Source organism: Paramormyrops kingsleyae, chromosome 15 (assembly GCF_048594095.1).
Source record: "Paramormyrops kingsleyae isolate MSU_618 chromosome 15, PKINGS_0.4, whole genome shotgun sequence".
Classification (NCBI taxonomy): Eukaryota; Metazoa; Chordata; class Actinopteri; order Osteoglossiformes; family Mormyridae; genus Paramormyrops; species Paramormyrops kingsleyae.
This window is the reverse complement of record NC_132811.1, coordinates 28,904,605-28,916,075: the sequence shown is the minus strand read 5'-3', so window position 1 is coordinate 28,916,075 and position 11,471 is coordinate 28,904,605.

Genomic DNA, 11,471 nt, shown 5'->3' with positions numbered 1-11,471 from the left:
AGAAGCAAAGCAGGGAAGATAAGGGGAGGGAGAGGGAGAGAAGTGCGTCCGCCTCCGCTGAAAGCTACACAATAAAATATAAAATGGTCATCAAAATTTGGATTATACAGAACTGGATTCTTACTTAGTGACTGCCGGATGTCCTGAAAGGCTTCTACAGTGTCTTCCGTCCACTGGACCTGATTGGGATGCTGGGAACCAGTCATGTCAGTGAGCTTGGAGCCTCTGTAAGGTAGCAGGAGCTCCATGCAGATCAAAGACAAGAACGGTAAAATGGAAGAGACCCCATGGTGTTCTAAAGGTTGTTAATTCCCTGGACCGCTCCGTGAGTGGGACCTGCCAGTAGCCCTTGCATAGATCTATTGTGGTCAAGTACTTTGCTTTTCCCAGCCGTTCCAGCAGGTCATCAATCCTTCGTGTTGGATAGGAATCAAACCGAGAAACTTAATTCAAGTATCTGAAGTCAATGCAGAACCTTATGCTGCCATACTTTTTTGGCACCAAGACCACGGGGTTGCACCACTCGCTCCTTGAAGGCTCGATGATACCTAGGGACAACATTAGGTCAACTTCCTTTTTCAACGAAGCTAATAGACGCTCTGGAATTCTATAGCTAAGTCGTCTCACGGCCACCCCTTCCTGAACAACAATGTCATGCTCAACAATACTTGTCCTCCCAACACTCTGCTCGTACGTTGCCATCCCGGGGTTGATACCTGGTATGTATTGGCCCCAGTTTCCTCAGGATCTCAAATGGCCCTTGCCATTTTGCTAATAACTTATCATCACTAGGGAGGAGCACCAGCACCCTTTCTCCCACCTCAAAGGATCTCTGTCGAGTTGATTGATCATACCAAGTCTTCTGTTGCTTCTGGGCCTCTTCCATATGCAACTGATCAAGCTCACGCATTCTCTCCAATCGATCCCTCATATGCACCACATAGGAGACAATGTTCACAGGTACATTACTGCCCTTACCCCCCTCCAAGATGTCCTTCATCAGTGAGAGGGGTCCTCTCACTTCATGCCCATACAGCAGCTCAAAGGGGGGAAAACCTGTAGAGGCCTGTGGTACCTCCCTATAGGCAAAAAGGAGATAAGGCAGCCATTGATCCCAGTCCGTACCACTACTGTTCACAAACTTCCGGAGCATCTGCTTCAGAGTCTTGTTGAAACGCTCAGTCAGGCCATCAGTTTGGGGATGGTATGGTGTGGTCCTCAAACTCCTGATACCAAGTAACTGATAAACCTGTTTCAACAGGGTAGACAAAGTTAGTACCCTGATCAGTTAGAATTTCCCGAGGGAAACCCATCCTGGAAAAGAAGTGCACTAAACAGATTTTGCTTTTATGGACTTCAATGGAAACACCTCTGGGTATCTGGTTGCATAATCTGGTATCACCAGCATATAACAGTTTCCTGCCTTACTCCTTGGAACTGGCCCAACAATGTCCATTCCCAGGCATTCAAAGGGAGTACCAATGATAGGTTGGAGTGGAGCTCTGGATGGAATGCTAGAAGATGTCCTTTGGCACTGGGGGCAACTTCTACAAAATTGAGCAACATCTCTATGCAAGCCGGGCCAATGGAAATGACGTTGAATACGCGCTGTGGTCTTATGCTTACATAGGTGGCCAGCCTAGGGAACAGAATGTCCCAACGCAAGTATTGTATCTCTAACTGCTTGGGGGACCACCAGCTGCCGCACTGACCCCTGCTGCTGATAGAGAATGCCCTTTTGCAAAATAAAGCCCTCAATGCAATCCAGTCCAACTCCTGGCTCCTTCTCCTTTGCTTCCTTAAAAAGAGATTTCAAAGATGGATCAGTTCTCTGCATATCAATAACATTGTCTGGCACCTGGAACCCTGAAAACAGCTCTGGATCAGTGTTGGTTAGAGGTTTCACAATTGTGTGTTGGAATTTCTCCACTGTTCTCTGACGATGGGTTTTCCGGGACTTCCTGGGCAAGATCTCCAACTCACCATTGTAGAAGGGTAGAGCCCTGAGTCCCTCCAGGCACTCAAAGGACCTTTTAGCCTGTGGTCTGGTAACAGCAACATTACATTTTCGGCTTCCATCTGGCTCCAACAAATCAAAAAGCACCGGAAGATCTTGACCTAACACAGCTGGATAAGGTAGGTTATAGTGCTGTAGTTCTCGAGACCGGTCGTGAGACCAATTTTTTGTGGTCTCGGTCTTGTCTTGGTCTCGACTCTATTTGGTCTCGGTCTTGTCTTGGTCTCGGACATAGCGGTCTCGATGGGATGGGGAAAAAAAGAGAAAACAGCACATCCTCACAGAACAGTATCATTATTTATTTCGTGCCTCAATTCAAATGCAACCAGTCAGATGCATCTACTTTAAAAACGTTACATTGTATACATTTTCTCAACAGACACTGCCAGTGCTTCACAGTCCACACACTTCATACACATCGCATGATAGCGAAGTCGGCAAAGAAATGTTCCAAAACGTCACCACGCGTCACCATATCACATGGTACAAAATCCTCGCGAGAGCAAGACAACTTGAGACAGACCGTGCAGCACAAACTGGAACCGCCTCCATGACGACACAACTTTGCCCTTATTGGCTGAAGATTTTAGTCACACGCATGACGTTTGTATCCCAGGAAGTTCCAATGCGTTATCTGCGATTTCTTCCGAAAAGCACATAAAGCAGTGAGAACTGGTTTCAGTTCATTTACCTGGTAAAATAAAGTTTAAAAAAATTACAGAAATCCTCTAACAGTACACGTAAGTTAGTGGTTTATTTATTGTTAGTTACTGTAATGTTGTGCTGCTTTATTTGTTTAATTTGTTTATTTGTTTGTCAATCTGTGAAGAAGGCATAAGAACATAATAACTATACAAACGAGAGGAGGCCATTCGACCCATTGAGCTCGCTTGGGGAGAACTTAACTAATAGCTCAGAGTTGTTAAAATCTTATCTAGCTCTGATTTAAAGGAACCCAAGGATTCAGCTTGCACTACAGTGGTGGCAGTGGTGGCTTAATGGTTAGGGAAGCACACTCGTAATTGGAAGATTGCAGGTTCAAATTCCCACCCAGCAAGACACCACTGAAGTACTCTGAGCAAGGTACCACCCCCAAGCACTGCTCCCCAGGCGCTGAATTAGCTGCCCCCTGCTATGTCACGAAAGTCACATATGGGTTAAATGCAGAGGACACATTTTGTTGTTGTGCGCTGTGGTGTGTCAACAATGACAAATATGGGTTATTTATGGGTTAAATGCAGAGGACACATTTTGTTGTTGTGCGCTATGGTGTGTCAACAATGACAAATAAATAAAATAAAAAATACATTATTTCATATAGCTCAGAGTTGTTAAAATCTTATCTAGCTCTGATTTAAAGGAACCCAAAGATTCAGCTTGCACTATGTTATCAGGAAGACTATTCCATACTCTGACTACACGCTGTGTAAAGAAGTGCTTCCTTAAATCCAGTTTGAAATGTTCTCCCGCTAATTTCCACCTATGGCCACGAGTTCTTGTATTTGAACTAATGCTAAAATGGGTCCTGGCGCTCACCCCCTTAATAAGCCTGAGCTTGGTGGGGGTATACATGTGTCATCTGGTTTACCAATCATTATTCTTTGTTTGATGCACAGTTTCGGGTAAACATCAGCGACGGTTTATGACACCCTGATCACCCCCTTCCATTTGCGATAACTGATCAATAGCCTGGGAACGGGGGCCCAGCAAATGGACAATAGCCTTGGGAACCGGTCTATCTCAGGCCAGTCAACAGGTGCGCGGCCTCCCGCTGTTTCACTGCCCCTGCTATGAACCCCTTTAACAAAAAAGGACAGTAGACAGCCCCACCTAGCGGAATGAGACCGTACCTCACCCATGCTTCTAAATTTATATTAAAAACACATAGATTCATTCCATAAAACTTATCGTCTAGGCTGTTCACATACATTGTATTAAACATTGTATTAAAAACAGCATGTTCATGTTAAAGAGAATTATTTCTAGTTTAAAACTTTAGTGGCAAGGCAGTTTTTAATACTTCTTGTTGTCGCCATTTTGAAATGCGTGTCTGCGTGAGTGCGCCTGCGCAAGCTTCGGATCCCCTAGGTCGTCATTTAGCCTGCATTGTTCAAACGGAGTGCACGCACATGGCCGAGCTACAGCTTCGCGTTTGGTGAAATACTTTTTTCTATTTTACATTGAAATAAAACTGTTAAACTGATTACGGCTTTTTCTCGTTTTTAAAAACTTGGGCTAAATAGTTGTGCTTGTTTTGCATTTTCTCTTATTTCGCTTGGGTATGCCTCTACTTAACACTAGAACTCCCAGAATTCTATAACTACTAGAGTTGCCGTAAGCGGTCATTTTGACCGCTCATTAATTATTTGTATAAAACGTTAATAATCAATATACAATTAAGCATAAATTAATTTTAATTTTTAAAATACGTAATAAAAATAATAATAAAGCATCAGGACATGAAATTCATCAATGAATGTAAATATTTATTTGATTGACAACCGTCGAACCGGTGTTATCAATTTGCAAATTTCAATTACAAAATGTAAAAAAAAATGAAAAGAAAAAAGATTAAATGCAATATTTGTTTTAAATAGAAAAAATATCACGTTTTAACAGTTAAATATAATGTAAAATCCTAAACCGTTTCCTCTCATAGTGGGCAATCACATAAACAAGTTACCGCGCACCGTGGCAAAGTCCCTCATGCATGTGAATCTGTTATTCACAGTCCACACAGGTGATCTCCACCTTCCCTGTACAGCTCCCACACACTACCTTGTCACATTTGTCACACGTGTCCTTTGTTTTATTTTTATTGCAGTTTCTACGCACTTGGCACTGCCTTCGTTTCTCCGTCTGCTTCTGCACTTTCCTGTGTACCACCACCTGTCTGGCTTTTGCGCTCTTGTGGGCGGAGCGAAGTTCATTGGCGAGTCGTAGAATAAAGTTTCTCCGTGATACCTTTTCATGTGTACATTCCTTGAACAGGATTGACGCATTTATTGCAGCCAGGTCAAGCATGTTATAAAACACTGCCACTGGCCATCTCCGTGTTGGTGCTTTCACCGAATATTTTCGTACCATCTGATCCAGTACGTCTACTCCGACCTTGGTTCTATTGTAGTATGTGACAGTCTCAGGTTTAGATTTTTGGCCACTTGTGATGGAAACAGATGTGTGGACAGTGCTAAGAATGCAGACATTTTTCCTCGCTTTGCACTGATAGACTGTTAGCGTTGCATTTTCACTTTTCAGTGCCTGTGTGGTGAACAGCGATCTTTGCACCTTTACACATGGGGGCAGCTCTCGTCTGCTTTTATTTATTGTGCCAACCAGGCTTGTTTTCTTAGCCTGTAGTGCCTTGGCCAGTTTGAGGGATGTAAAAAAGCTGTCAGTGGTGATGTTCCTGCCCTTCCCCAAGTAAGGCTCAACCATTTTCAACACCACACTGTCTCCTAGTCGCTGACCTGGTCTACGCGTCTCATCTTTGCCCAGATAAGGTGCACCGTTCAACATATATTTAGTGCCGACATCAGCAGCGAGCCAAAACTTTATGCCAAATTTATCTGGCTTACTTGCTATATACTGGATGAAGCTGCACCTTGTTTTTGTCGGGAAAAGCTGCTCATCAACAGTAATGTCAACACCGGGCTTGTAGCAAGCAATGCTGTTCTGGACAAAGCGCTCCCAAATTTCAGACACTAGTGCAAACTTGTTGTCCTGTATGCGTGTGCGTCTGGTCTCCTTTTTGTCAAAGCGCAGGAAGCGCATGATTTCTTGGAACCTATTTCGGGACATAGTCTCCTTGAAAAATGCACAGCCCCAATCATCCGACCAAAAGCTCGCCAAGTCCATCCCTTTTCCACCTTGCGCTCCACGAACGTACACTAGCGCAATGAAGGCTTTTAGCTCATCTACTGTTATGTCCCACGAACTGTCCTCATTGACCCTGTGCGCCTCTGCAACGGTGCAGTCCCTGATGTGTTTCAACATGACATCATCAATCAGACATAGAAAAGCGCTGAGCGCATCTTCAATGTTGCGCTTCGCATGCGCTGTGGGGCCTGAGACCTCTGTCATGACATTTTGGCTCTGTCGCCTTCCACTGTTTTCACCTGTCTCTATGATGGTCCACACTGTACCGTCTTTAGCTGTTTCATATTGCTCTGCTGAAGGTGAATTTAGTGGCGCACTGAGCGCTCTTGTGGCTGGAGCAGGTGATTCAGGACACAGGACTGTTGTAAAAAATATAGCCTAATTAGTTTTATTTCATGAAATATAAAAGTCATCAGGGCTAGTTTACGTATATGCATAGCTGTCAAGTATCCCGTTTTGCCCGGGAAACTCCCTGTCATAACCTGCTCGTACGATCCTAGTGTGTGCCACGCCCCCTCATTACCTACGCGTGCTACCCCGATTGTGCTACCCCTGCTTGTCTTGTGTATTTAGTCTGCCTTCAAGTCTGTTTCCCCCGGTCTGTGATTGATATGGTTTGCCGTGTGCTGCCCAGTCGTCCTGTTAGTCCTAAATAAACTCCGTTTACCCGCATTTTCGGCTCTCTCGCCTGTTTCCCCGCTCACCCGCACATGACGTGACACCCGTATTTTACCCCTCATTCCCACCGTCTTCCCGTATTAGTATTTTCCTGTACATTTGCGTATTTTATAATTATAGTGACCAAACGTCTTATTTTCTGGTCGCAACCTCCCCAGGATCGCGCAGAAAATTCCCCGTTTTTTCAGATTCAAAACTTGACAGGTATGCATATATCACAAGATCACACACAGGCTTGGATTATGGTAGCCTAATATGTAACTACTACATCATAAAACTAATCTAATAATAATAAGTTTGTCTTTTTATGAAATTTACCTGAAATACCATTAGATGCGATTCCAGCAGATGATGAACTGGAAGAACCAAGGCGTCTTTTTTTACAAAAGGAACTCTCTGAAACACTTTCTGAATCACTTTCAGAGGGATCGTCAGACGAGCCCTCAAGAGACCAGGAGCTGTCAGTGTCCGATCCTGCTCCTCCCTCAGACTCAGCCTCATCAAGTGTCTGAAGCTCAGATAAAACTTCAGCCACAGTCATTCTCCTTCTCGATGACATTTTGACTTCTTTCTTCGGTTTAGTACGAAACTAAAGCTAGAGTCTGAAAGGATGCGAATAACTAATAATTGCTAGGCAACAGTGGCTCAAATCTCCAGTAGCGGGAAAAAGTAGCAAACGCTGACAGAACACGTATAATACATACAGCGGTCAATAAAAGCGGTAGCAGTCAAAATGACCGCTATGGCCATTTTAGGTAGAAACACTGAAAACTCTTTTATTTTTTGTAATTTTGATAAAATACCAGTGTTAAAATAAAATATACAGATATTTAGGAAAAGTCAGGGTCCCGTAGTTACGTGGGTTTTATTTCAAAAAAGTAATTGCATTTTAATATTTAAAAACGGTCAAAATGACCGCCTTGGTAGTTCTAGTGTTAAATATGATGTCTCTAGTTAAAAGTTTGGGACTTGTGTCGTTTGCTTAAAATACGGTGTTTCGCTCAGGCATGTCTCTACTTGTTTAAAAGTTAAAAGTTTGGGACTTGTGCCGTTTTGTGCTTAAAATATGGTCTTTGCTCTTTTTCGCTCGGGCATGTCTCTACTTGTTTAAAAGTTAAATTCTTTAAACATTTCTGTTAAATATAATGAGCTTATGTGCATTTTCTTTTAAAATACTACGTGTATGTGTTGTGACTGGTGAGAGAGCGAGCCGGGAAGCAGGCGAAGCAAGCCGAGAATGCAGGCAAACGGGGTTTATTCCGGACAACAGGACAGAAACACCTACAAACATCAATGACGGATCTGGGGTAACATACTCAGACGCGGACTAAATACAGAAGACAAGCCACAATAACAAGGAACAGCTGGGCACGATCGGGGAAGCACACGTGGATAATGAGGGGGCGTGGCACACATCGGGAGCGGACGGAGCAGGGCGTGACAGGACCCCCCCCCAAAGGCGCGCACTACGGGCACGCCTAAGAGGAGGCGACGGACGGGACGAGGGAACAGGACCTGAAAGACAAAAAGCAACAACATCAACGAGACACCGGAAACAGGACAGAGACACAGAACAGGAACAAGGACCAGAAAAAGGACAAGACCTGACAGAGGACAGGGAACGCGGACAAGCAGACAGAGAAAACAGACACAGAGGGAACAGAAAACGGAGGAACAACAGGGCAAGGAGTGAACACCGAAGACACCGAGGGACGAGGAGCAAAGACAGGAAGGACAAAGGGACCAGAAGGGGACGGAGGAAACAGAACAAAGGGAGGAGGAAGAGCAGGGCGAGCACGAGGGAACCCAGGCGGGCGAGGGAAGGCAGCCGCAGGGGCCACAGGCGGAAGGGAGGCCGGAGCAGGAGGGGACCACACAGGGGACAAGGAGACAGACGGAGGGACCGACAAAGGAAACGAGGAGGGAGCAGGAGGGAACACCGGCGCAGGCAGAAGGGGGAAGCCGCAGCAGGCGGAGGTGCAGGTGGAGGCGCAGCCGGAGCCAGGGAAGGCGCTGTCCGACGCCCAGCCGAAGCGGGGGGGCCCGGAGGCGGCCGACGAGGCGCCGACGGAGGGACCGCAGGCGGGCGACGAGGCACCGGAGGGGTACCCGGAGGCGACAGCCGAGCCGGAGCCGCAGGACCCGCAGGCAGCCACCGAGCCATGGCCAGGGGGCGCAAGGGCGAGCCAGGGGGCAGGGAGGGCGGGACCCGGACCCGACGTTTGTGTCCCCTCCCTTTGCTGGACACAGACAGGCGGGCCTGTCGGGCTTCTCCTCTCAGGGGCACCGGTGTAGGAGACCGGTGCCCACCTGGGTCGGGGGAGCCCAGCAATTGGATCCCCGAGGGGTCCCACTCAAGGTCCCCCATGGGGACAGGAGTCTGAGTCTCAGGCGGGACCCCGGGCGTGGCCGTTGCAGCCGGCGGAGCCGCAGGCGAGCAGGGCTGGACAGGCAAGCAGGGCTGGACCGGCGAGCTGCCAACAGGGGCTGCCGCGGGCAGAGCAGCGGCTGCAGCCGGAGGCAAGACAGGCGAGACGGGCAGATCAGGCGAGACGGGCGAGCGGCCAGCAGGGGGCACTGCAGGCAGAGCAGGGGCCACTGCAGGCGCCTCGAGCATACGGTCAGCAGGGGGCGCCTCGGCGGGCGCCGCCAGCACGCGACCAGCAGGGGGCGCCACCGCGGCATGACAAGCGAGACAGGTAGTTCAGGCAAGTGGCCAGCCAGGGCCGCCGCAGCGGGCGCCGCCATCACGCGGCCAGCAGGGGGCGCCGCAGCGGGCGCCGCCATCACACGGCCAGCAGGGGGAGCTGCGGGCGTGGCTGCTGGTGAGCAGGGCAGGACGGGCAGGTCAGGCGAGCAGGGCAGGACGGGCAGGTCAGGCGAGCAGGGCAGGACGGGCAGGTCAGGCGAGCAGGGCAGGACGGGCAGGTCAGGCGAGCAACCGGCAGGGGCCGCCCCAGCGAGTACCTCGGGCAGAGCGGCGACGGCCGGAGCTGCAGGCGGTGCCGCCTCTTCGGGCGTGCGGTCAGCAGGGGGTGCCCCGGAGGGCGCTTTGGGCATGCCGTCAGCTGCAGGGACCACAGGCAGGACAGGCGGGTCAGGCAGGACAGGCGGGTCAGGCGTAGCCGCTGGCAAAACGGCAGTAGCTGCAGCAGGCAGCACAGGCAGTTCAGGTGCCGGCAGGGAGGCGGCAGCTGCAGCAAGCGGTGCCGCAGGCATAGAGGCGGCAGCTGCAGGCAGCGTAGCCGCGGGCAGAGCGGCGGCAGCTTCAACAGGCGGGGCCGCGGGCATTGCGGCGTCAGCAGCCGCTGTTGCTGCAGGCGGTGCAGCGGCGGTGTCATCCCAGGCGGGGAGTAAGGAGCAGGCCCCCAAGAAGAGCGTCGGGGTGGCTGCTTCTCCTTTCCCCTTCCGCTTCTTCTTTTTCTTGCGGCTGGGGCATGTCGCTTGCGGCGGGGTAACCTCGGAGAGGGCGAGCGGTTGAAGCCGCTTCTCCGTAACCCTGTCGACAAGCTGCCGGAGGTTCTCACGCACTTCCGCAATGACGTGCGCGTCCGTGAGCGTGGTCATCTCCTGCAAGAGAGTCCCACTCCGGCTGGCTAAGTACCGCAGTTCTGGGTCCTCACGGACCTCCGGCATGTTTAGCCAGTACACAACCTCTTGCAGCAGACCGAGCCGTTGTTGCTCGGTCTGCTGCGCTGTGCTTTCGCTGAGATCCGTCATTCTGTTGTGACTGGTGAGCGAGCGAGCCGGGAAGCAGGCGAAGCAAGCCGAGAATGCAGGCAAACGGGGTTTATTCCGGACAACAGGACAGAAACACCTACAAACATCAATGACGGATCTGGGGTAACGTACTCAGACGTGGACTAAATACAGAAGACAAGCCACAATAACAAGGAACAGCTGGGCACGATCGGGGAAGCACACGTGGATAATGAGGGGGCGTGGCACACATCGGGAGCGGACAGAGCAGGGCGTGACAGTATGGACTAGCTTACATTCAGTCTACTATTTATTATTCCTTAAAATGTAATTAATAAATGTAACCATTGTTTTAATACAAGCTTTAAATTAGTAATTTAAATTTTAGCTAGGTTGTGGGGCGAACGGGGGAGCGGCTGGCCCTGTCAATCATTGTTGGGGTGGGGAGATGTGCAGCATTTCTCAGAAACAGTGGTTATACAATTAAATATTAGTTCAATGATTCAAAGGAAATCAAAATCTTAAAACATTTTTCAGTTCATACAATGAATATTTGAGTTTGTAAAGAAGAATGTGGACATTGCTATTTTTTTGAACAGCCGAATATTCCCTTTCCTTCACTTTCTGTAAAGGAATAACACAAATGTGATTAATTTCTCTTCTTGTTTTGATTTGGAATAGAATGTGTAGTGTTCCCGATGCATTTGTTTGTATGGAAATAAAAACTATTATAAGGATTTTCAGCTTTATTCACTTTTTTAGACACACTGCTATTATTCTGAACACAACTGTATCTCCTTTAGCCAGGCTGCCATGGTTACTTTAGTACTGCCGGAGGTTAGGATAGGTGTAGGGAAATAACTCTTCTCCATCTTTTCCGAGCTGATCCCGAGCCGACACCACACCATTTTAACCCTCACCTGGACTCCGAGAGATAACTACAAGAAACCAACTGGGACTTGAAAACAATATGGACTCAGATTAATGTCAATGTAAATGCAGTTTAATGCTCCCCGGTCGCCCAGAGGAGGATGGGGTACCCTTCCGAGTCTAGGTTCCTCTCAATGTTAAAGGCGCTATATAAATAAAATTTTATTGAATTGAATTCAGCAGGACCCTCCAGTATCTGCCCATGAGGATGTGATTGATCTCCTTTGCTGCACCACCAGTACTGGAGTACCAAGTCCAACGATGCGGC